Source organism: Aulonocara sp. 'chitande type north' Nkhata Bay, linkage group LG6, assembly GCF_057382095.1.
Source record: "Aulonocara sp. 'chitande type north' Nkhata Bay isolate Kocher_YH1m ecotype deep benthic linkage group LG6, A_spYH_male_GT1.1, whole genome shotgun sequence".
Taxonomy (NCBI): Eukaryota; Metazoa; Chordata; class Actinopteri; order Cichliformes; family Cichlidae; genus Aulonocara; species Aulonocara sp. 'chitande type north' Nkhata Bay.
This window is the reverse complement of record NC_141349.1, coordinates 13,980,835-14,008,450: the sequence shown is the minus strand read 5'-3', so window position 1 is coordinate 14,008,450 and position 27,616 is coordinate 13,980,835. Positions and strand designations below refer to the sequence as shown.

Here is a 27,616-nt window from a genome sequence, read left to right as displayed (position 1 = left end):
GATTTTTCCTTCTCTTTCTTAAGGACATGACTTTAAGATACATTTCATCTGCTGACGATAATTTTTTAAGGCCTTCTTCATTTGTCCTCTACTTGTCCAGTTTCAGCTAATAGCTCTTTGAAAATCACCTCATCGGTCTATTAATACTATTTTATGCCTGTTAATCTGGGGCATCTTTGACATTTTTCATAGCTTCAGCTAAAGCAATGCTAAAAGTTAGTTTTTGTGACAGGCTGCTGGTAATAAAATTGGTTCTTTGCTCAGTCGTCTGGTTTATCTCTTGAGTTAGGTGCTTTCCTTATTCTTGAATGAGCCATAGATCAGTGTCAAACAGTTAAACTAAAAAACATTCCTCTGAAAAAATGAAAAAATGAAAAGGATTGAACTGCAAATGATCGAACAAGCAGCCAGGTACCAAAGCAAAACGTTGAAAATTAAGCATAATATAAAAGTAAGTACAATATAAAGATATGTGGGTTGGCTTAAGACTTTTGCACAGTAACGTAACCCAAAAATCTCAAATCAGTTATACAGTCATTTAATCCATTAGTGGGGTCAATGACAAGTTAATCACAAGTCATTCTTTATTAACAAACATACACTCCTGATTCGAGCTTCTCCAGTGGAAGAATTGCTTCTTTTTGTTGGTCCCTTTGGAAAAAAAAAAAAGGTGATGAACTTTTTTAAAGTCCTTGTTTGTGGTTTCATAAACATCGATCGAAAATAATTGGAGGATTCACTCTAAAGAAAAACAATCATCAGTTGTAGCCCGAGACCGGACAGCTCCCTTTTTAGCACTCATGACTCTGAACAGCATGTTTTTACCGCCCGAGACAAGCTGAAATAAAGAGCCGACTCTTAACATTTTGTGCAAGGCTCCTCAAACAAAACCAATCTGCAGAAGCTAGAAGACAACATGTCACATCACAACACAATGCCCGGGAAACAGAAAAAGCGACAGACAGAAGGAGAAAATCATAGGCGGAGCGCAGACAGCCATTATAAATCATATACACCTTACACTGCCTTCACTCACACATTTAACACCCAGCATATGCCTCAATACAGAGCATGTCACACTTCCAACATGCAGTACAAACTGCCAGCAGCTGACAGATATCAATGCCGTGCTCATGTTTCTCTTTCTTTTCTTTGGTTCGACTGTCCGACACATAGTGCACGCGCACACACGCACGCGTACACACACACGTACACGCACACGTACACGCACACTCCCTCACACAGACTCTCAGCACACTTCTGTGTGTCTTCAAGCTGGCTACAAAAACTGGATAAAATGCACAACGCTCTGGGAAATTTTAAGGATTATACAAGGAGTGATATTTAGTTTGTCTCGGCGCACACTCGGAAACACACACGCATTTTCCGGCAGCATTTGCTGCCTACACACACATATGCATGTGTGCTATCCACCCAAATTGACATAAACATACACACACGACCTCTGACCTCCTTCAAACACTTAGTCTGCCCACTCGTTCACTCAGTCACTTAGTAATTCACACAAAACAGACACATTAATAAACACACACACACACACCAAACACACATTTGCCTGCCAAGCGCTGGTATTTCCCCCCGGTGTTGCAGCGCGCTAATTGACAAAGGGTTTGTATGGTTTAGCCTCTGCTGTGATTGCCAACTGGATGATTTCACAAAGCTTGTAAATAGCTGGAGTGCTAAATTGAACAAAGAAGATTTTTAAAAATCGAAAACAGGAACAAGGACAAGTCATGGAAACACGGGATCAATTAAGCAAAAACATGTTTGATCACAGGACTCCTAAAAACCTGCAGCTGTGAACAGCAGCCTTACCATCAAATAGTATGGCATCCACTTACACTAATAAATTCAGAAACAACAAATAGTGGGGCTTGCGTTACTTTTACACGTACACACTGTGTTTACGCATTATTCATGAATCAAATGCCCGAAACTGTTTATTTCAAAAAACTAGTTTTCTTTTGTTCCTGGTTGAAGTTCACTTGTGGCCGTGTTTCACAAATTTACCAAAACAGACACTTAAATTGGACACCCACTTATCAAGCTGGCTTCCCTGCCAGCCATATGGGTATTACTAATTAACTTGAAAAAGTACAAATCATAACCATAAACTATTTAACACAGAGCGAGTGGCTGAAAACTGAGAAGTTGTTTCAGCCATCCAAGACTGTCATAGTGGATCTGATTAAGGAAATAGTCATTCATTTTATTGATCCATTTAACTTTAATGATGTCTTGGCTAAAGAGACCCCTGCACAAAGCACAGTATGCACCAGTGACAACTGACATGACATGGTACGATTAAATTGCCACATGAAAAAAGAGGACCTTGGGTGAAAGTAGGTTGCAGCTTTAGCTTTTTTTAAAGCCTGCCTACACCAACTGCAGGCAGGCTAACAGGCTGGACTACTGGGATTTTCCCACAAAAACCATCAGCAGAGTTTACAGAGTGTGGTTCAAAAGAAGAGAAACTATCCAGTGAGCAGCAGTTCTCTGAGAGAAAATGTCTTGTTGATGTCAGAGAAGGATGGCCAGGCTTTTTTGAACTGGTATGAAGGCAAAAGTAGTTCAAATAACCACTCGTTACCGAATGTACGATGTCAGACCTCCTTGTGTTGTGCTACAAGCAGAAGACCACACTGGATTCATCTCCTGACAGCTAAGAACAGGAAATTGAGACCAAAGGTGGATAATAGAAGATCGGAAAAACCTGATGTGATGTCTCAGTTTCTGCTGAAGTTGTGATGGTAGTATTAGAATTTGGTTTCAAAAATCAAAACCATCAGTATTTCAGGCTGGCGTTGTAATAGTGCTGGGGATATTTCCTTGGTGCAAGACATCATTCAAAAACCACAGCCTACCTGAGTAATGTTCCTGACCATGTCCATCCCTTTATGACTACAGTGCGCCCATCTTCTGATTGCTACTTCCACCAGGATCTCACACCATGTCACAAAGCTCAGATCATCTCAGACTGGTTTCTTAAACATGACATTGAGTTTCCTGTACTCAGGTGGTCTTCACAGTCAACAAATCTTAATCCAGCAGAGCATCTTTGGGATGCGATGGAGCAGGAGATTCACATCATGGATGTGTGACCAACAAATGATGCCAACATCTCAATATTGGTCGATCGTGGCTCAAGAGTTGGGAGTTCGCCTTGTAATGCTGGTTCGAGCCTCAGCTTGGACAGTCTCGGTCGTTGTGTCCTCGGGCAAGACACTTCACCCGTTGCCTACTGGAGGTGGTCAGAGGGCCCGGTGGCGCCAGTGTCCGGCAGCCTCGCCTCTGTCAGTGCACCCCAGGGTGGCGGTGGCTCCAATGTAGCTTGCCATCACCAGTGTGTGAATGGGTGGATGACAGGTTGTGTAAAGCGCTTTGGGGTCCTTAGGGACTATTAAAGCGCTATACAAATACAGGCCATTTTACCATTTTTTTTACCAATATGGACCAAATTCTCTGAGGAATGTTTCCAGAACCTTGTTAAATATATGCCTGAAGACAAAAGAGGTTCAAGGCGGTAAGAGTAAGCTGAACCTAATCAAGTGGCCAGTGAATGTACATTCATGTGTCTTTTTTGATGTTTGACTTCTTCAGCTATACCTTTCTCGAAAACCTCACAAGTTATGCATTGCTGAATTATTTTAACTATCCTACTTTATATATTTTTAAGATGTTTTGATAAAAACACGAGGATTCCACTTCGAATGGTGAAAACATCCAGTATTAGCTTGAATTTGAATGGAGTAGTGCGCATGCGCCAACCAGCGTGCAGCCTGTTACAGTCGCTCCTGCTTTTCTCTTAGTTTAGCTCTTTTTTCTTACGTATTCTTTTTTTTCTGACTTGTATTTTCCTCCGTTTTCTATCTCTTACTCAATCATGTGGATTGAGAGAGTTTTTGTTCTTCTGGTGGCCGTGGAACTGTTACTTTTATCAAGGAACGGGACCGCGGCACATCTCCTACACGCACGGACTGTTTACTCCAGAGATCAGCTGATCGCCCTGATGCCGGCCGGTTCGCTGGCCAGGCCCGCAGAAGTACCAGCTGAAGTTTGGAGGAAAACACATCGGGGATGCAGAGGTCAAGGACAGAAGAGAAGAAAAAAGGTGACGGTGAGACAGCGGAGGCTCGAAGCGAGGAGGAGGTTTAAACCGTGTCTGCCGTCTATCGTGATGGGAAATGTGCGATCGTTGGCAATTAAAATCGACGAGCTCTCAGCACTGGTACGGAGTCAGAGGGAATACCGAGAGTGTAGCCTGATGTGTTTCACCGAATCATGGCTGCACCAGGACATTCCCGATGAGAATGCTTCCGTGGAAGGCTTCCACACTGTTCGGGCGGACAGGGACAGCATCGCTAGCGGTAAGCGTAAAGGAGGTGGGCTTGCTGTTTTAGTTAGCAACCGGTGGTGTAACCCTGCCAACATAACAATCAAAGAAAGGATTTGTTGCCCGGACACTGAACTGTGTGCTGTTGGACTCAGGCCGTATTATTTACCCAGGGAATTCTCTCACGTCATCTTGGTGGCTGTTTATGTACCCCCCTCTGCTAACCCCACAGCTGCATGTGACACTATCCACTCTGCCATAGCTCGGCTACAGACTCAGCACCCGAGTGCCTTTATTGTGATCTCGGGTGACTTCAACCATGTATCACTGGACAATACACTACCAACATTCAAACAATATGTGGACTGTCCCACCAGGGGAGAGAAAACTTTAGACTTACTGTATGCTAACGTCAAGGATGCATACAGCTCCTCCTCCCTCCCCCCACTTGGTAGGTCAGATCATAACCTGATTCACCTCACCCCCCGCTATGTGCCAATTGTGAGGAGGGAACCTGTGACCACCAGGACTGTTAGGAGGTGGTCAGAGGAGGCAATAGCGGAACTACAGGGCTGTTTCGAGGTGACCGACTGGGAAACACTCTGTGAGCCTCACGCCGAGGACATCAATGGGCTTACTGAGTGTATCACAGGCTACATAACTTTCTGCACCGACTCCATTGTTCCAGCTCAGACTGTTCATTGTTACCCAAATAACAAGCCGTGGGTGACTAAGGACATCAAAGCCCTCCTCAACAACAAGAAGAGGGCTTTCAGAGGGGGCAACAAAGAGGAGGTGAGGAAGATCCAGGTGTTACTAAAGGACAAGATCAGAGAGGCTAAGGACAATTACAGGAGGAAGCTGGAGTGGAAACTCCAGCAGAACAGCATGAGAGAGGTGTGGAGGGGCATGAAGACCATCACTGGATTCAGGCCAACCAACAGCAGGGGAGCTGAGGGAGGTGAGAATAGAGCCGACGAGTTGAATCTGTTTTTCAATAGATTCGACACCACAGTGTCTGCTCCCATCCCCACAACCTCACCTGTAGTCAGCCTGGAATCCAGAGCCACACCACTGTGCCAGCCTCTCTCTTCACATGTTGCCTCCTGTGAGATTCCTGACACCCCTCCCCCACCCATCACCTTCACTCAATACCAGGTTGAGATGCAAATGAGGAGACTTCACTCAGGCAAGTCTGCTGGACCAGACGGAGTGAGTCCCCTTGTCCTCAAGACCTGTGCCCCCCAGCTGTGTGGAGTCTTTCATAAACTGTTTATGCTGAGTCTGAGTCTGCAGAGGGTCCCGGTGATGTGGAAGACATCATGCCTCGTCCCTGTACCAAAGACGCCTCGTCCCAGTGGCCCCCAGGATTACAGGCCCGTGGCACTGACCTCCCACATCATGAAGACCCTGGAAAGGCTCATCCTGGACCAGCTGCGACCCATAGTAAGACCACATCTGGATCCCCTTCAGTTCGCTTATCAGCCTCGTCTCGGAACAGAGGACGCCATCATCTACCTGCTCAATCGTGTCTACACCCATCTGGACCAGCCGGCAAGCACTGTGAGGGTCATGTTTTTTGACTTTTCCAGTGCTTTCAACACCATCAGGCCGACCCTCCTGGGTGATAAGTTAGCAGCGATGCAGGTGGATGCTTCTCTAGTGTCCTGGATTGTTGATTACCTGACAGGAAGACCACAATATGTACGTCTCCCACAGTGTGTGTCTGACAAGGTGATTAGCAACACAGGGGCACCACAGGGGACTGTCCTCTCCCCCTTCCTCTTCACCCTCTACACCACAGACTTCAGCCACTGCACAGAGACCTGCCATCTTCAGAAGTTTTCTGATGACTCTGCGGTGGTTGGATGCATCAGCAGGGATGATGAGACAGAGTACCGGGCTGTGGTCGACTCCTTTGTCACGTGGTGTGAGCAGAATCATCTGCAGCTCAACGTGGCAAAGACCAAGGAACTGATCGTGGACTTCAGGAAGACCAGGAAACACTTGATCCCTGTTTCAATCCAGGGGGTCAGTGTTGACATTGTGGAGGACTATAAATACCTTGGAGTACACATTGACAATAAACTGGACTGGGCTAAAAACACCACAGCACTTTACAGGAAGGGCCAGAGTCGTCTCTATTTTTTGAGGCGACTGAGGTCCTTCAACATCTGCCAGAAAATGCTGAGGATTTTCTATGAGTCTGTTGTGGCCAGTGCGATCCTCTATGCTGTTGCATGCTGGGGGAGCAGGCTGAGGGTCGCAGATGCCAACAGACTTAATAAACTGATCCGTAAGGCCAGCAATGTTGTGGGGATGGAGCTGGACTCCCTCAAGGTGGTGTCGGAGAGGCGGATGCTGTCCAAGATAAAGACAATGTTGGATAACACCTCCCACCCACTCCATGACATGTTGGTCAGTCACAGGAGCTCGTTCAGTGAGAGACTGAGATTACCGAAAAGCACCACTGAACGACACAGGAAATCATTCCTGCCTGTGGCCATCTCCCTGTACAACGCATCCACTTAACACACTGTTTGCTGCTACAACTACACATGTTTCTTTTCCAACTATTTATTTATAAGTGACTTATGTATGTATGTATGTATGTATATATATGTATATATTGTACTATTCTTAGTTAGCGTATTGTCTGTCTTGTCTTAATGTTGGTTTAAAATGGAGCACTGTAACAAAAAATAATTTCCCCCAGGGATCAATAAAGTATTCTGATTCTGATTCTGAATTTGGTCTCTGGTTTTGGAAACGGCCAACACTTGTGTATTTCATAGAGCTTTTTCACTCAGTCCTGTGCTCGTCCTCCCCACTGCCTGAGAACGTTACACAAACTGCTCCATGAGTTTATACAAACCTAAAGGCTAGTGGAAACATTGGAATTATAGACCATGTCTTGCTCCATCATTGACACATCTGAGGTTATTCGATACTCCCAGCAGAGAGGAGAGAATATCTTTTCGAATTTCCTCTCAAGCAGTTTCAATTTTTTGTGTGCTCACAGTTTTTGGGGGGTTTTTTTGCTTTTTTTATTTCCTTGTCTCTTCGAAAGCTCTGGATCTGAGCTGTTGTTGCTGTGAGCCTATAAAGCCCGCTGAGACACTGAATAGGATATTGGACAATACAAACAAACTTGACTTGACGTGACTTGACTTGACAGACTGAAACCATAAGAAATGTTGTTTTTCTTTTTGTAGATGCCCACTTTCACACTTGTAACACAAATGCATACAAAGTAGCTTCTTCAGTGCATTCAGTGCTTTCTTTTGATCTTCTGCCACAAGCTGGAAAAATAAAGAAACAAAGAGCTTACCTGATAACACAACTCACGCATATCAGGGATTCAATGTGCTGCTGATGTATGTTGACGGTGAGCAGAGGAGTTACGAGGTTAGCTGATTGTGCCCGATTTAGTGTTTTGTCTCGGGGGGGGGGGGGATTCGGACCCAACTGTGCTGTAGACTGTGCTGATGTGAATAAGACTTACCCCACCAATTATAACAGTATGGGAGAAAAAACAGAATTAATTAAGCACAGGATGCTGTCAGTAGCAAGCTAGTTCACAAGGATGTGCTAATATTTCCCACTTGCTGGCACAGAATACTTCCCCTTTATACTTGTATTTCTATAATTCTTCTTTACAAAAAAAAACAAGCCCAAACTTTCTGCTTTTAACCCCTAAGCTTGACTATCCCGATGTCTCCTAATAATATTGCTCAGCTGTAATTAAACAATAGTCGTTGAGGGCACGCACACACTTCACAGAAAGATAATGAGCTCCTTGTAAATAAGAAGTCGTTAGACGTGTCTCAGGGTTTCTATTTGAGTACGTTCTTTACATCTTGTTTCCGGGGCAGCCATGCACGCCGTGAAGTGGTTTGAAAAAGAGCTTCCAGGTGTTAAAATGGTTGGATTTTTAGAAACTGAGCAAAATTGTTTTGGGGGGATTCAATCATCATCTTACTCTCAAATGTAAAAGTTACCTGTTAAGCAACTGGGGAGAGAATCATCTTCACCATTCTTCTCCACCATTGCCTCTTTCAAAGCTGCTCTCAGAGCATTTCAAGCAATGGGAGGGGGATACAAATGACGCCTAAACCCTAGAGAAATTTGTCGCCAAAGAAGAGATGCCTGAAAGATAAGAGAGGAGGGACATATCAAAAAACAAAATCTCAGTGTTGTTCTGCTGCTGCCGGCGTCTCGGGGTTTTAACAACAGATCTGATCTTTGTCAGGAAGCCGATGTGCTGCTCAGTCAGAGAAGGTAATACGATTTCAATGGTCCAGCCTCCACTAGTTAATGGGACAGCCGGAGAGATTTCTCCTCTTAGCCCTGAAGAGCACCTCAGACACAGAGCATCAGAGAGCTTTTCAAGTCTCTGCCAGACCACAGTCTCCAAACCACTTCTGCTACAGCGACAGTTCTGTCTGCAGAACAGAGGGCAGAGGGGAAAAGGGAAAAAAGGACGAGGAGAATGGGAGGAAAACATGTCTATTGAGCGATTCTTCCACCCTTTTGTTGCTGGGGTTTTTTCTCCACTCTGCCTTTTTCATTTCGCCCCGTGGCATCGCTATCCCTCTCTCCATCTCTCTTTTCAGTCTCTATCGCCTCACCCTCTTCACCTTCCCTCCCCCTTCTCTGCTCTTTCTTCTTCTCCTCCTCTCATACACACAGCAATCTCGCCTTGATTTCTAGAGAGGGGTGGTACGGCAGCAACCGGCATACAAACTAGCTGACTCAATACACACATACACACACACATAGGACGTGTGCATTATGGTATGTGTATAGATAGATGGGAAGAGATGAGAGGTAAATTTGGGAAGAGCGGGAATATGTTTGGACAGACACAGGAAAAAGGAGAAGCTACGTAGAGCTTTACTGGGGAGTGTAGGTCAGGATTAGGTCGAGTTGTGGAAAACTGGCAACAGCGAGATACGTGTCAGCAGATATTAAGCACCTCGTTCATCATTTACGCTATGGATATGAGGTATGAGGTCAGCTTTGGGTTGTCTCAGCATTTCAAAATGTAACAGGCTCTCAGGAATCTTTATGCACCGCGACTCGAGACCCTAAATGGATGCAGCTGCTGTTGGGCAAACTTTGACGGCCTTCGTCAGACCAAAATGAAAAGCTCACCTTCCACTTCAGAGCTGTGAGAGGATAGCTTCTTACTCGCTAATTGGCTATACATTAGAGCTACAGCTACATTAGAGGAAGATTTTCTCTTTGCATCTATGCAGACAGATTTGATTGGCTCACTTGCCCAGTATTTGAGATCCACGATAGAATAAGACAAAAAACTTCTGAAGAATTTTTTCTGAAGCTACCGCTCTCTGACAGCGGGACTATTTGCGAAAGGAGATGTTACTCTGAATTTTTTTTAAACGCACCGTTTTAATGCTGTATGCACCACAAGCTGGATTCCAGTCACACTCCAGACCACAGAAACTGTGCGCCCCCCTTTTTTGTGGCAGCAGGTTTTTGGAGTATTTTTAATGCGTTAGTCTTCTTTTAGACAACTTTTGTGTTGCTTTAACGCACTGTTCAGGTTTTGTCTGGGGCAACGTCACACCCCTGATTTATTTTGCACATGTCTTGTGGCATAAACTGCAAAAACATTCCTTGTTAATTTCAGTAGACTTACTGGCATTGTACTCCTACTGTAATCTACATCAGCAGACTAACTCTAATAAAATAAAGTGCATTTCAGCATAGAATATAATCACAGTAGGTCGCCGGTAGTATTTCAGAGGCGTCAGCATTGATATTCAGCTGCATTTACAAAAACTGCAAATTGCTGTGCAAAAATTCTTGCATTTTTATAGTGTATCTAATCTTTCTGTGTTGTTTCTGCTCATTTTTGCTGAGAAATACTCTACCCCAACCTTCACCATTTGCATTCTTTATTCATGCATGCGCCTATATGCTTACCAATGTGTGTGTGTATGTGTGTGTGTGTGTGTCGTGAAAGAGAGAGAGAAAGGGAGAGAGACAGAGAGTTGCAACTTGTAACAATAACTTCCTAATTACAGTTCCCCAGTGTTTGTGCAATCTTCCTGAAATGCTAACTAGCCTCCTACAGGGAATATGGTACATTATTAATCCATGTGCTCGCCTGAGTGTGCGCATCCTTTGCTGGGAAGTGTGTGTCTGTAGCACGCCCGCGTGCACCTCTGTGTGTAGACGTGTGTTTATTTGCGCTACCCGTCCCTCTCCCCTTCTTGTGCACATGCATTGTTCGCATTCAGCTGAGTACGTGTGCATGCCACGGCTGCTGTGGCTGCACGTTGTGCATGACTCCATGAGCGTGGAGGTGTTAAGTTTCCCTTTCAACACAAGTAGCCTAATCTAAGACTTTTGTACAACCAACTTGTATTTCTATTAAGAAAAAGAAGGAAAAACAATAAATGTAACACAACATTTTGCAGTAATAGCGCAGTAAAGGGGAAAAAGGTATTCACATTCAGGCCCAGTCAGCACTGAGGTGCCACATTAACTATGCAAGCGGATTTGCTTCCACACGACGGGGTATTCCCTCTCAACAAAGATCAACATTATGACGAGAGCTTCTGCCAGCACTCTGCACCAACATGCTTAATATGGGGAGCTGGTTTCTGTTGAAATATGGATGGCTTTGACAAATAAAAACTGGTGAGAGTTGATTCTGAAATTAAGCTGGGGATTTCACCAGATACACGCCCTGTGTTGCTCTCTTGCAGCGACAGCCAAAGGGGCGAAAAAATGCAATAAGTGGATGGGAGAGCGAGGAGTGAGCTCCCATTACATCGCCGCGCTATTCCTGAAGAACTTGCCCCACACTCATGCCTCTAGGTACTTGGATTGTACTATGGATGGATAGCTCGCTCTTGGGTCTACAGTAAATGAGACAGCAAGAGATGGAGAGAAAAAAACGTCTTACAACTTCAGGAGAAGGTTAAGAGCACCAACTGAAAGCAGTACAGACATCACCGCCCATCAGTTTTCATTCATTTAGTCCTGCGGACATCCTGGCAGTTCCTCTCCACTAAAGTTGTCACTTCTCATTATGGCTGATTTTTAGTGTTGCCACCTGTCTTATTAGAAATGTAACCATTAAGGTCGCAAGATTTTTCCCACTTGTGCCGCTTTGGCACAAAATGCTCTCACTGTGGAGCTGCTTGCAAAGAGATGTTGTTTAGCTTAGTCGTGCAAAGCTTTTAGGTCTTAACAACCAAAAAAAGCAGGTTGGTAAGCACAGGTTTGTAGGGGAGAAGGGGGGATGTCCCTGTTGATTGGAGAAGTGTACTGCTGCAGCAAGCACTGCAGTGCTAATGCAGGATGAAAGCAAGATGAGCGACCTCTAAGATAGTTATCAGTGAATTCCCAGGATAAGTAAAGACTTCACTGTGACAGAGGATCTCCGGCCTTAAAAAGAGCCAGTCAACCATTTTAAAATCCCAAAAGCATAATGTCCTAAACTGAGTCATTGAAACTGTTAATGCTGGAACTACCTCGTGTCTATTCATGGTGCCAGGAGTGGGGCCATGCTCCTCTCTCGCTCTTTTCTTTCTATCAATCTTTCCTTCTTCCTTTTCTTTCCTGCTCTCCCTCTGTGGCACTCAGCCAACAATTGGAGTCAGTCAGTGGAAAAACTCTGTTAGTAGTCCATGCCCTATGGGACAAAGTGGCAACAACATCCGTTACAAGAGATAGTGGGGCAGTGGGCAGGAGGCACGGGGCACAGAAGCCAAAATTTAACTGGCTGAGTGACTCTGGCTCACACGCGTGCACTTAGCGGGCTGCTGTGTTTATAAAAAACACGTCAGGGCTGTTTTTAAAGGTGTGGTTTATGGCTTCACAGCCAGTTTATTCGTTTATGGAAAAGCTGTGGAAACAAATAAAAGCATGGAGGGAAGGAATGAAACTTATTTAGCAAAGTCTGGAGCCACCACGAGTCCCAGTGTTAAACAGCGCTGCTGCTCGTCACTCTGAATGTGTGAAACTCTGTTGAAGTGATGTTTGCATGATGGCGATGAGAGGTAACAAAAGGTCTCCCAAAAATCTACTTTAAGTATTCAACAGGGTTCAAATCCGGTTACTGTGAAAACCATGTGAATACACTTCACGTTATTCCAGTGTTCATTAAGTCAGTCCAGCCCACCCGGTGCCCTATTAGGAAGAATTATCATTAATTAGGTTTCTCTACTCGTATTCAGTTTTTCCTTTAAGGGATTCACCATTGGTTTCACACAGGAAGTTTCATTTATTTGTCACAATGATCATGAAACCTGAAAAATAATGACTTATGCAGCTCAGGAGGTGACACTAAAGTTTGACAAAAGGTCTAGTTAGGAGACACAATATTATGTTTGGGATTCGTAATAAGCTGCTTTAATTTTGACCTCATTTTGGTCTAAATTAAAGGGAAAGAGAAGGATTACAAGATGGTAGTGAGACCGACTGTGATGTATGGTTTGGAGATGGTGGTGCTGACACAACAATGGGAGGAGGAGTGGGTGGCAGAGTTCAAAAGGCTAAAATGATTACTGGGAGTGATCAGGATGGACACAATCAGAAATGAGTACATCAGAGGGACCGCTCAGGTTGAGCAGTTTGGAGACAATGTTAGGACACAAGGCTGAGATGGTTTGGACATGGGCAAAGGAGTGATTGTGGATATACTTGACAAAGGAAGTTGAGGATGGAGAAAAGAGGAAAATCACAGAGGAGGTTTGTGGATATAGTGAAGGAGGACATGCAGAGGGCTGGTGTGACAGAGGAGGATGGTAGGGACAGGTTGAGATGGAGGCAGATGATCTGCTGTGGAGACCCTTAAAGAGGAATTAGCAGCCTGTTGGGAAAAATGTATATATAAAAATTAGCAGACATAAAATAGCATTTCTGTGTCAACAAGGTGATTCTCGAAAGAGCTTTTAGTTGAAAACCTGGCATATCTTGGCATAGTGTGCAGTGTGTCCTTAAAAGATTTGAGGATACTGGACAAGTAGAGGACAAAAGGAGTAGCAGGCCTAAAAAACTACCTATAACAGAACAGTATCTGAAAGTCGTGTCCTTAAGAAATGGAAAAGAAAAATCCAACAAGGGCCTGACACAGGACCTCAGAGATGCATCTGGACTTTTAGTTGATCCATCTACTGTTCACTGAGGCATCATCAGAAGGTCTCAGTGGAAGGCTGTCTGTCAAGAAGCCATTGTTAAGGAAGAGAAATGTGGAGAAACGACTGAGGTGTGAGAAATTATGGTGACCCCTGAAGGGAGGAAACCAACAGACACCCAATTTTCACCCAATCTCATGTTCTCCCAACTTTAAGGTAACATAATACCAAATCCCAGGAATGCCCTTTTAATTAGTCACCTGCACCTGCACATGGTCAATTTCTTCTATGGTGGGATTTTCTACAGTGCAGTGGTGAAGGTGCTCTGCGTGTTTAGAGGGGGAAAACAGAAATTATGGAGAATACTGTTTCGGCATCATATGAGTGTAAAGTTATTTCCGCTTGAGAATAAAGTAAGACATCTACAGCTGAAATAACGATTTCAAAACATCATCAACACAGAGGAGGGGGGGAAAGAGTTCGGAGTGCAGGATTTTTCTCTCCGGCGACCCGGCTTGTGTGGAGCCGCTGTCCAAGGTGCTGAACACGGGGCTGCAGAGGGGTATGAAGGCTCTGGCACTACAGAGCGTCCCGGGACGAAAACTACAGTAAGAGCAAGTGACCGAGCTAAATGTGAGCAAAATGTGGCCCCACCTCAGAAATATTACCAAATCCTGAGCAGGCTTGCATCAAAATGTGAACAGAAATTACTTGCACGGAATTGAGCACGGTGTCTGTCAGGCATGCATCCACCGGACTGATAATGTAAATCTGGGTGTACGTACTGTATCTGCGCCCGCATTTATCAATGGACTCATGAGGATGGAGATAAGACAGTCAAGACAAGCTGCCTGGGAATAGCCATTCAGCAAATCCCCCCCCCCCCCCCCCCCCCCCCCCCCCCCGTTCACCACCAATGCACGCGCGCGTGCACACGCACACATAGAGAGAGAGACACACACACACACACACACACACACACACATTCTTAGACACGGGCTTCAGTGTCGGTAAATTCGGAACCGCAGGAATGCCAGAGCGCTTGACATATTTCAAAGTTGCCTACGCAATGCGAGTCCAGCCATCACGAGAAACACACATGAAACGCACATGAAAGCCCTGCACGCAGTTCACACATGCTCCTCATGGTTTTTCACTTTACCTGTTCCAGATGCAAGCGTAGAAAAAGAAGAAGAAGAAGAGCTTCGCCTCGCAGGTGTCCGCGGCACCAACGTCCCCTCGTTGCCTCTGGCAGTATGTGTGGTTTTGTTGATACTGGGATATTTATATTTATATATATGTGTATTTATCTTTGTCTGTACTGATTTGTCCCAGCTTGTCTCCTCTGCGGTCTCCGTGAAGAGCGGTGACCGGGAAGTGGCTCGTGCGATCACGGCATCAGTCAATGTGGTTATTGACCCGCGTCAAGATTTTCTGGATGCAAAACGGCGCCTGATGTGACGCGCTGCCTGCCCGCTGCTGTCTCCCTCGTTCTTTGCCTCTCTCCTCTCAGTTTCTGCCTCTCACACTGCGTCAGGCTCCGCTCCCCCTCCTCTCTCTCTCTCTCTCTCTCTCTCTCTCTCTATTTCACTGCCTTTGACTCTCACGCTCTCTCTCTCACACACACACACTCACGGGAACAGACGGTGATTAATTCGTTAGAATTCCACCTCTCTCTCCCTCTCTCTCTCTCTTTCCTCTGCTCTCCCTCTGTTTCTATAGCTATGTGCCTCGATCCGTCGCTTCTTCTCTGAACTAAAGCGTCCACCAGCCAGCTGTTCCGGTAGCCAAGAGAGAGAGAGAGAGAGAGAGGGTTGCTTGGCACTTCAAGCGCAGCAGACAGTCATTTAGATTAGATGCTTTCCCATTTGGAGAGTGACATACTGTAGCTGTATAAGTGCTGCACTATCAAACCCAAACCGTGAAAGTTCTTCACGAAACTATATGAAATCCAGCCTGGAGTTCTTTAGAAGACTAGAAGAGCCGTGCAGAATAGCATTAGAGATATACTGTAGTTTGTTTTGGAGTGATAGGATTTCACATTACTGCCTTTTTCTATCTGCACTCCAGCTGCCGCTGCTGGAAGCATCAGGTCTCTGCAGCTGGAGTGACAGAAGCCTACCAGACTGAACAGTTCAATGTTATTTAAGGTTGGCTGTTTGCCTACATGCACTACGGGGCAACCTGATGTCCTGCCAGCAGACATGGTCAGATTAACTGCCTCTTTAGTGCAGGCACACACACACACACATACAGAAACAGACACACACACGTGGGTGCGGATAAATAGCTAAACAACTTAAAAGCGCTATGAATGCTGAAACCACATATCACCACTACAACATGTACTGTGGTCTAAAAAGAGAAGAAGAAAAAATATCAGAGCTTCTGTTAAAAGTCGTGCACATTAAACACAAAGTTGGGTGTCCTCTGGCTTATGTTTTGTGTTGCATTAATGGATATGGAAACTATATATAAATCCAGTGACCTAGCGCTACATGGCTGCAGGTGATGGCTGGCATTATAGTGAACCCGAGCCTTGTGACCCTCATCCTGCATGATTGAGTATTTAGGAATTAGGGGCAGATGAGGCTGGGTGGGGGGACAAAGGAAGAAACAGAGGGAAAGACACCTCATTCATTTGCATAAATCCATGCTCGTGTCTGCCTCTGTGGGCATGTGGGGTAAGTAAAATCATACAGGACTGCACAGCAGACCACTCAGGAGCTTTTGTGAATCGCATATTAAATCTCCTGCTTCTGCTGGGTTATTGAGGCAGCTGACCGCTGACCTACTGTATTAAAGCATCCCCACGAGGGACTTAAGTATTGAATGATGAATCACCATATTATTATTGATGGAATAAAAAGGGTGAGTTAAATGACAGAAAACTTAATCAGCATATCAAAGCCACTCTGTGTGTTTTTACTAAAGGATTCTTCAAAATCTGAAGATTGCCTGACTTGGTAGATTTACAGCAGGCAATAACAATGGTCAGAATGAGCCCACAGGGCATTATCGCCTGTGTCCTGATGTCAACATTACATTTAGTTCCCTCCAGCGCCGTGTTTTAGCTTTTCAACTACACTCATTTCTTTCACTCCTTCTGCTCCCATCAGAACTGCGTCCAGATGTATCAGCATCTGTTTCCAGGAGAAAGGCTCTGAAAAGCCCACGGCACACCTACCTTCTCATGCAGCACCAGATTAATGACAAAGTTATCGATTAGCTGGTAAATGTAGCGGAGATTTCAGCAGCTAAAGAGACATTTCCTACACCAGCTGGCAAGCAAGCACCGGGCTGACGTTCTTCGGGTGGAAATAAAACAAATCGAATAAATGAGAACATTTCTGCTGGATGCTTCAAAGATGCGACATTAGTGAAGCACACAGTAGTTGTTTTCAAAGCTCATTTGCACTGCACGCAGCGCTAAAAGGAAGATTATTACCTTTAGATGGACAAATCAATGAAATGCAACATAAAGTATTCTTACACCCTCTCTGTATGATTTGCATGTATTATTTGCAGCGATCATCAGTCCGCCTCAGCCTCTTCTTAGATGCCCTCGCACTAAGACTTTGATGATCCTAATTTCCCAACATGCTTTTTCAAACCAAGGTTTGATTATTAGAGGTAAAATGATTTATTCATGACATTAAAGCTTTGATTACACTGTGCGTGATCAGTTTATAGATCTACTAAAACACAATCAGTTCACATGGGAGCTTTTAGCAGAAATCAATATTCAATACCAAACAAACTAAATCCACTCTGATTTGTAATCTATGCAGACTTAAACATATCAAGTGAACCTCAACTAAAAGTTTAGAGTAACTCCATCTATTATTCAAAAGCGACTTTGGTAGGATTATGCTCATATATATATATATATATATATGCTTTGTTGACTGATATCATTTACTGATTGTGTTGCATCATTATTCACTCACACGAGTGGCTAATATTTATCTCTTGTATCAATTGTTCACCGGCTAAATGTTTAAAGACAGAGTGACAAAGATTTAGAGTGACAAACAGTTCAGTTGTTTTCTTACATATGAGGAGATTTATGAAGATTGATATGAAGGTGTATGACTTATAAAGATTTCTTTTTTTCTCTGGAACAAAACTGGAAATGCGTGACATGAAAAGAAAAGAAGAAAGACTTGACTGCTATCAGCCACAATGATATTTTCACTAAGTATCAGCAGAGAGTTTTATAATCTGTGTGTGTTGTTATAAAGCACCCCTGCTTTATCCAGATTTCACAAAATTATTTCAGTGCTTTTTTGTTTGGTTTTTGTTTTTTGCTTCAAAAGTTCCAAAAGTTTAAACGAAGGGCAAAAATTCTTGAACTCTTGAATAAAATAGTCAAGATGCATAATCAAATTGATTCACTGTAAAAACAAGTGAGTCATACTTCTGGTGTTAGTTTGGCAGTATCTTTTTTTCTCCCCACAACACAGTGACTTTCAAAAACACCTGGAAAATAAGAATGAAGTTTTGAGCTGTAGGTCATGCGCGTTGGCAGGACCCCAGCACCACTATGCAGTAGTTCACTAAATCCGCCCTGCACTGTGGTCGACTGTGGATATAAAATACATCACTTCCTGTGTGACTGTTGAAAGTCAGTGGGACATTTTGAAACTGAGCCATGGACACCTCGAACCTGCTGTAAAAGTGTCTCGCTTCGAGACCTTTACAACTAAGCATATTTAAGAGATGTTGTGTCACATTAAGGTATTTAACAACACGTTTTTCCTTTGGACAAAGGCCAGTAACCAGGATAGCTGCTGATCATGGTTGGATGTCTCCTGTGAGCATCTTTTCAAGAAACTCAAAGAGCCGCTGTCCCAGTTTCATGACTTTGAGTTGAGCACTGCATGTGAATGTTCACCTACAGTATGTTTCTGTGTATCAATTAAACATCATCTTATTGAGCCTAATGTGTCAGAACACTGCAGAGGCCATTCTGTCGCTTTAGCAGATTGTTATTTGATTAATTGTCCGTCAAGGTGTCGTCTGAGATGCTGACTCTTTCTGTACTCTCAGTGACAGCTGAGCAAATTCACTCTGTGTATGCATGCACGTATTACAGGGTCAGGAACTAACCTGCTAGTTCAACATGACTTCTATTTATAACTGAGTGAAGTTTTATAATTAGTTTTAAATGCATGTGTGATGTGTTTACATCTGTATGCACAATTCTTCCAGATAACCATGATTTTGTGTTTTTTGTCCAAAAGCAAACTCAGCAAAGCTCGTAAAATATCTTAGGCAGCTGTGAAGGCGACTTGAATCAGGTCCGTCACTTTTTTCTAGAGTGACCAACAATAATATTGGAGAAGCTAGATTCATGGGTGAATCATTAATTGTTTTAAAATGAATGACTGAACGACTGATTGATCATCTGACTGTTAAATTGGGAGAAATTGGGTGGTTGTTACATTTACAAGAGTTTAACTTGTAATTTGAACCAAATAATTTCATGTTTCTATGTTAAATGTAATTAAAACATGTAAAATATGCATGAAATTCAAAAACTTAACACCTGTTAAATGTATTCTTGTTGTGATGACATGATACAATCTAGTAAGAGTGGATAGTTGCCTAGACTCGCGATATTCAAACCACAGGAAAATCACTGTGGATATTGTTATTTATTGTGGTTTGACCAGTCAAGGACACAAATATAAAGAAAATTCTCTATCAAGCCTCGTAATCATTGATTTCCTACTTTTCTTAACTATGACGGCTCAGTGGTGCAGTTGTTAGCACGGTTGCCGCACAGCAAGAAGGTCCTGAATTTGAATCTACCTTTCTGTGTAGAGTTTGCATCTTCTCCCCATGTTTGTGGTGGTTCTCTCCAGGTACTCCAGCTTCCTCCCACAGTCCAAAGAAATGCAAGTAGTGGAGTTAAGTTAACTGGTGATTCTAAATTAACCATAAGTGTGAATGTGAGCGAATGTGGCTCATTTAAGCACAGAAATGGCACCTAAATCAAGAGATGAAACAGTGTTCCATCTACAGCTAACACAGAACTTAGGAAAGGTTCTAGGAAAAGACGCTAGAAAGGATGTTGGATATGGAGCTGCCAGGCAGGAGGAAAGAGGAAGATCTCAGAGGAGGTTCATGGATCTAGTGAAGGAGGACATGCAAATGGTTGGTTTGACAGAGGTGCATGCAAGGGACAGGGTAGGATGGAGGCAGATACCTGCTGTGGAGACCACTAAAGATGAGGACATAGAGGAGACAGAAGATTTTAGTCACTTTGTTAGTAGCAGCCTATCTAAAAAAAAGAGAGATGAATCCATAAAAAGTCCCATAGATAACACAGTTTGACACCATAAAACAGTATTTTTGTACTGCATAATGTGCATCGTGCCTTTAGGAATTTGAGAAAGCTGGACAAATAGTCAAAAGACAAAGTGGTAAGCCTTAAAAAAAACTACAACAGATGAACAGTATCAAAATAGTAAAAGATCACGCAAAGACCAGGACCCAAGAGATGCATCTTTCCCTTCACTTGAGCAAGCTTTTGTTTACAAAAGCCTGATCAGAAATCGTGTCAGTTGAAGGGTGGCTGTCAAGAAGCCATTTCTGAGGAAGAGAAAAGGCTGAGCTATGCCAAATTACACAAGAACTGGACTGAAGTGGCAACAGGTATGAATCCAAACTTGAAATCTGTAGCTCAAATAGTTGCCAATATGCATGGAGGGGGTCAGGAGAGAGAAAGGTAGAGATTCTGTCATGGCTTGGTGCTGCATTTAAGCCAGTGGTGTTTGGGATTTATGAGTACTGTCAGATTTCAATCCATCGTGTAATACCACGAGAAAAGCCTCTGATTGGGAACAGGTTCATCTCTCAGCATGACAATGATCCCAAACACACTGCCAGTGCCAATGCAGTAAAAAAAAAAAAGTACACCTGGATAGAAAAACGCACAGTGAAGGATTATCAGTAATGGATTGGCCTCCCAGCACCTGGACCTTAACATCACTGTAGCAGTGTGGGATCATCTTGATGGATCTTGAGGAATAAAAGGAGGCAAAATCTAAAGCAGAACTCTGAATGTGCTTCAAGAACTTATGATACATTTTAATAGCAAAATACTGAAAACATTACAGCACCTATTTCACTTTTTTGGGTTTTTTTCTTCTTTTCTTTTGGAGGAGTGGGACCTCCTGTGACGACCATATGCAGCATATGTACCGAATCTGCAACTAGGCATATGCTTCAGGTGCTCTTGTCTATCCTTGCCCACAAACACAGGAAAACATGGAAGACAGCAACAAGTGCAGCTGGCATAAAGGCTCCAAGTGTAGAGAAATCTTTTTTCTTTTTTTCAATCATCCACAATTAATTTTGTCAGTTTTTCTTTGGCCAGTTGTGGTATACTATCATCAGTTTGAGAATATTCACTTGCAGACCCTATTTGTTCCATGTGTGTTTTTACCCGCCACATTTCCTCCGCATGTGGCCTACATTCAGACACAAACGGGCACACAATCGCTCATTTAGTGTGGAGAAACACACTTACAGGTCGACCGATCTGGCAGACAGGCAGGCAGAATAAAATGCCGACAGGTGGAGAGCTTCAGATGACTGACATGAGGAGAGCAGAGGTGAGAAGGAAGCCTATCGAGCATTCTTGAGTTGCTTTGGACCCCTGTCACAGTGCAGCTGCTGGTAATGTCACCTTCATTTGTGGCAGTTGTGTATTGTATATGTCTATTGTCACAGTTACAACATATATATATGCAATGCATAATACAATGTGTGATGTATTACAATGTTACAGTTACTTTCAGTTCCAACAAGGACCCAAAGCTTGCCTCACCAATCTCCTTTTTTTTTGTGCTCATAACCTTTGTTTGAGTTCACACATGCTCATCAGCATCTTTCCTCCTAGCTCACAGCTAACATTTTTAGGTTAATGTTACTGCCGTTGCTCAGCAATGGGGGACAAGAAAAGTGAAAATTAGCCCGTGGCTAGAGGAACAGAAGCCGTCACAATGCAGATGAAGATGAGCTAGTATGGAAGAAATAAGCCCTCATCTAAGCACACTTTGGTTTCAGAAAGCACAATGAAACAGAAGAAAACTATATGCAAATGCTACAAGAGGAAGAGCCTTCTCTGATGAGGAAACACAGACAGACTATTCCAAGTGCATGCTCTAGAAAGAGGTAAAAGGAAATAATCAGGGCATTACTCAGGTGTTTGATAAAGATGTTTATTGGAAAAGGCATGGGCTATGTTTAAGCTTTTGAATATTTGATTTCTTGGAGCAACATGAGGTGTGACACAATGATTTAGATAGATTTTTTTTTTCAGCAGCTGCCTGCCTGAATACCTGAGCCACCGAATATGGCATGAAATATTTACTCTCAAAGTTACAGTTTAACACATTTTAGATTAGAGTGAAGAGTCCAAGGAGCTTGGAAAGAAAGCAAATCTTCTTCAGGTCTAAAATAACTTTTAGACCTTTTACGACTTAGATGACTAAGAAAACATTTTAGAGTTTAAATTTCACTATAAAAAAGTTCAAAGGCTTTGTTGCTGTTTAATATTTAATTAATATCACTTGGGATTTAAAGCTATAATTTTATGTTTAGAGCACAGTGTAATAATTTTAAAAAAACACATCATGGTAGTTTTTGTTCATAAGTGAATCTTAAAAAGCACTGCTATATCATTACCAAAGTAAATGTGACCCTTAAGTGTTATATTTATGTTTCCCAGTCTACAATTTGGCTTTTTGTCAAAGCTAAACCTGGTATGTTGCTTAGAGGTTAGGATGAAGTATAGGTTGGATTTAATAAAGCAGAACTCAAATGCAGAGAACTGTATCGAAACATATTTTCACTTAGGTTTTTTTTAGGTTTTTATGCTAAGCACCATAAATAATTGTGTTCAAATAAACTTTCATTTAGATTATCACACATGTATGATGCCCCCATTCACCTGTGGTGAGAAAAAGGCTGTCTTACCTCAGCTGTCGATATGTGTCCAGTCTATTTACTCTATAGGAAGTGTAAAAAAAAGTCATCTGATACGAGTTGATGAGTCACTGAAGCTCACTTCCGTCTGATGACAGTGATACTGAGTTGAGTTATTGGGGTATGATCACCTTTCCTGTCAGTAAATGATAAATGAACTTAGATAGCACTTTTATAGTGCTTTATACAACATGCTTCATTCACACACACATGTATGCAAACATTTTTTTCATATGTCTAAGTGCTTTCTAGCTTACATTCACAGTCCAATGGACACATCAGGAGCCACCCCCGAGGTAAGCACTGCTGTTTTTGCTGCTGTTAGCCGATGGTAGTGAAACTTTCTTTGAAGTGAATCTAACACTGTTGGACTCAGACATCGTGAATAAGCTCTCTTGTGTTGCAACAATGTCATCAAACTGTTTAGCAGAGAGAAAGTGGGACTATTAGGTCTCTCAAGCCCAACAGTAGCTTGGCTAATGTTAGCTTAAAAATACTTGTCGTTGCTGTTTAGATTAGGAAGCGTCAGGTGTCTGGGGACAGCAGGGTCATATGTCTAATCAGCTGACAACAACATCAATAAATTAGCATTTTGATGCAAGTTTTTGTGTGTTAGAGCCTTGACTTCAGTTCAAGAGGTGACCCTTGAGGTGAGGAGGAAAAGGATGAGGCGGTAATGAGGGAGGAGAAAGACATAATGAGAAAGAGATTACGGAAAGCTACATAGCTACATGTGCAAAGGTTAAATGGTCACATATAGTTTAAAAGAGCTATTTGTGATCTTTAAATGAAAAAATAAGTTATGTGTTCAACATGTGTGGCCAGTCTCTAACCACATACGTAAAATGTGATTAGATGGAACATGATGTTCGCCTTGGCCACTGTATTCAAAATAGTGGGGCAACAGTATGGCTTCCACAAACTGCAACTATGCATCTTTAATGGATACGTTCATCAATGCATCAGTTTGTTAGAAGAAGTAATTACATACTAATGCACATATTTATCAGTAAAAGATTCTTCTTTCTATAATAAAATTAATTGTTATGCCTTCAAATCTTTAAGGTTTAAACTTTGAAACAGTCAGATGGAAAGAAGCTGAGAAAAAGTGAGAGAGAGAAGAAGTGTTTTTGATTAAAGTGATGAACTTTAATAAGTTTAATAAATTAGTCCACTACAGCTGACAGCAAAATCAAAACTGCTTTTGTGTCAGAACTAAAAAAAAACAAGATCCAAAGCCTAACTGACTACTGCCCAAAATCAATAATAGAGTTAAAATGTAAATGAAATCTTGATCGACATCACAACATTTTAAAACCTAACTGATGCAAACCACCAAATAAAATCCTGATGAATGTGTGCGGGTCTGCATATGTGTGCATTAATCTGTGTCAACGTCTGTCTGGGACTGCAGCCCCAGAGGACCAAAGTCTCCTTTGATATGGAACGAAAGGCCAGCGGTGGCAGCGAAGACTAGCCGAGGCAAGAGAAAACATGAAAGCTGCAGCCGTAATTATGCTTAACCCTCACCCCCTTAAGGAGAGATTTGGTGATGCAACATCGCTCCTCCTTTACCAAGGTTGATAAAACAACAGTACATCGCTCTACCTTTTGTAAGGCTAAAGAAAAAGTGTCTTTTTTTTAAATAAGAAGCACACATGTACACACACATGATGGAGGACAGAATGAAGACGGAAAAGAAAAATAACATTGCACTTGAAATCTTTTGAAGGCAGCATCTGTAATCACTCATATGCCGTAATTATATCCAAGCCTTCATGGTTCTCACACAAACATATGTAACAGTGTGCTCACACATACAGACATACATGCGCTCATTTATCTTGATGCGGTAATAAGACTAATGATATCCCATGGGTACCTCAAAGTGTGAAAAAGGGACTGAAGAAGGAGAGTGGAAAAGAGAAAGAGCGGGAGAGTAAGTCTTTGTGAACAGTGTGCTCTCATCTCCGTTGGCAGGAACGCCATTTGTGAGTCTGTATGATGTTTAAATAGAGACAGCCACTGACGCGTGCGTGCACGCACTCGCCAAAAGACACGCATATGCACAAAGACGAGTGCGTGCGCTGAGTAGAAGACAGAGACTGGGGGAATGGAGAAGAAAAGAGGATTTAAGCGACACTGGCAGGCTCTCACACTGTTTTTAGGTCAATGACAAGAAGCCTATTCAACAGAAAGACACGCCGACACACAAGTTAAAAGTACACAAATACTCGCAGTATACCATTCACGGATGAGCAACTCCAACATCTGCATCCACGCACGCACAAGCTGTGCATACACACAAATATACTTAGCTGCATTTACAGTCAACCCTAAGAGACCGTGGCAGTACTAGAAAGGCTCGACAGACGTTGCTCTGTCTGTCCTCAGCTGGTATTTTTTCCTCATTGTCCTCTCCTTCATGTCTTCCCCCCTCTGTCCATTTATTCTACGCAACACGTAAACAGGAGTTTGTTGATGCTGTTTTCTACATGGACCGGCTCCATTTCCTGTCCAGTTTGGAGGCTGTGTGTTCCTGACCCACCATGTTGGCCAGGGTTCAAAGGGACAGTGTGTTTGTTTGTGTGCAAGTGTGCGCATGTGTGTGAGCGGGCATTCAGATCAAAGGGGGCTGGAAACAGTCTGTCATCCCACTAGGAAGCATCAAGTCTCATGCATATTCACCAGAGGACGTGCTTGTGTGTGTGCACGTTCATGTGTGTGTGTGACAGCATGGGTGTTTTAATGAGGCCCAGTCATTTGCTACTTCACTAATCACTTACCTTTAAGAAGTGTACATCATTTCCTGCCAATCAACTAACTTCCACCCGGTCCCATTAGCATTAAGCTAAAAGTCTGATTAGAATTTATTCACGGGAGCAGGTCAGAGACAGTCAAGATGTGGAACTTCACAACGTCAGAACACCTGTATGAATATTAAAATTAAAGGTATACCTCATGTTCTTGAAGTTCAATCTATTCTCTTCCGCTTATCCTTTTCAGGGTGCCTATCCCAGTTGTCACAGGGCGAGAGGCGTGTGTAGGACCGCCTTTTTATAATCTAAATGTGGTCGTTTTGGGTGTCTTCAACGTCAAACTAAGACTCATTTTAGAGGTCGTTTTTATGCCACTTCCATAAGCTCTGTAGTCCCATGTTTCCAGAGGGTGGAGGGCATGTTTTCTGTACAGAAACAGATATGTGTGAAGGAATGCAGCATGATCAGTGGACATTTCCAAGTTGGCGCGGGCTCTTGATATTAAGACAAAACTGAGCAGCTGCTTGGATTTGGAGCAGAAATGTTCCCAGGTTCTCACAAGCAATTTGCAAAATGTGCGTATCGATGAAGACTGTCAGGCAGATAATCTAGTTCATACACACATACCTGCACAACTTTCTCATACTTTGGCAGTCTCCATATAAATAAAGACTTTTTGTCAAGGCTGAACACAACCTGGATGAGGAATGGTGGGTGGAGCCCACTCAGGAGCTGACCAATCAAACCATTATGACAGGAAGTAACCAAACGCACGGAACTACTTACTTTTACATTTACACTATATAAATGTACACTTTCATGAAAATGGGTATGAAGCTCTCCTGTCGTAAGACTGACATGGAGGATCTGTGATTATCATATATATACATTTTTGCAATCAATAACATACTACCATCTCTCGAGCAAGAGAAAAGAGAAAACTAAATACATAACTCACCCTTTTCTGAACCAACTAAGACCTTCATAGTCCCAGTATACAACAAAGCAGACAAAGAGCTGTTCTGAAATAGTAGGAAAAACTTGTTCAATAAACAGATGACTTAATATATTGCTTCCTTTGGGCAAATCAGAATATCCAGTAAAGTAAGGGGGGAAAAGTCAAGCAGAAAAAGGTGAAGATTAAAAAAAAATCAATCATAGCCACTCGGGGGATTGCCACTCTGTCAAGCAGCACATGGTTGGCCAAGTAAGAAATCCAGCTGGTTCTGCATACAAACTGCCACTCACTTTCTTCCAGATGTACTTTTTCTTAGTCACGCTCGTTTGCTTTTCTCTATTTATTTCAAACTGGATTCCATTGGATAAATTGACTCTTTTGTGACCACTACCCTTTCTGTCCTCTTCTGTTTTAATTCATGCGATATGGATTTTCCCCTTCAGCAATTACAGAAGTCACTGATTTACCCCTTCAGACTGTGTTTGTTTTAATCTCTGTGCTTTCCTACCCTCTTAATAGAAATGTCCTTTGGGCATTGTTTGGCTACTCAAGGACCCCTGGAATCACCTCATGGCAGTGTTGTGCTTTAAGTAGCGGCCACGTTGTCAGGTGGGTTTTGTTTACATTCATTCTGAGATTTGCCTTTTTCCTTGAATAGTAATATTTGTTTATTTGTGAAATGCCAAAGAAAAAAAGATAAAAGATACCCCACCCTGACATCATCCATCGATGGTGAAATCCTGTTTTGAAACATTTGGCCATTGAGCATCATCATGTCATGAGTGACAGTTGAATTTGGCTGACAAACCAAGGATAATGGCCCTATCGTGCCCTAAAGCACACCCAGCTATTATTTTACTCTAACAAAACACTATGTTCCTTTTCTTGCAAACTTTAAATTAGGTTTAAAACTAATGAATGAATTAGTGCTGTCAAGCATGTGACCACTGGGCTCTAGAGCAGTGGAGATGTGTTCTCTGCTTTGAAAAATCATGATTCTCCATCTGGCAATCCGATGGATGAGTCTGGGTTTGTTGGTACTTGTTTGACTGCATTGTGGCACATATAAAGTATGGTAGAGGGGGGATTATGGTGTGGGGGTGTTTTTTAGGAGTCAGCCCCTTAGTTCCAGTGAAAGGAACTCTTAATGCTTCAACATACCAAGAGATTTGGGGTAATTTAATTCTACCAACTTTGTGGGAACAGTTTGGGGATGGCCCCTTCCTGTTCCAACATGACTGTGCACCAGTACACAAAGCAAGATCGATAAAGACATGGATGAGCAAGTTTGGTCTGGAAGAATTTGACTGGCCTCAATGTTACAGAATACCTTTGGGAGGATTTAAAGCAGAGACTAAGCCTTCTCATCCCTCATCAGTGTCAGACCTCACAAATGTGCTCCTGGAAGAATAGTAAAAAATTCCCATAA

At 42.8% G+C, this 27,616-nt stretch overlaps 1 protein-coding gene across 2 annotated transcripts in view; it reads right to left on the bottom strand.

The window, feature by feature from the left end:
• Window positions 1-14,958, bottom strand: part of LOC147327452 (protein ELFN1-like) — a 138,674-nt gene extending 123,716 nt beyond the window's left edge. For both annotated transcript variants that reach the window (XM_086295099.1, XM_086295097.1), the window contains exon 1: window positions 14,633-14,958. The gene's annotated coding sequence lies outside the window, so the exon portion shown is untranslated. The remainder of the gene's footprint in view (window positions 1-14,632) is intronic.
• Between the last annotated feature and the right edge of the window lie 12,658 nt (window positions 14,959-27,616).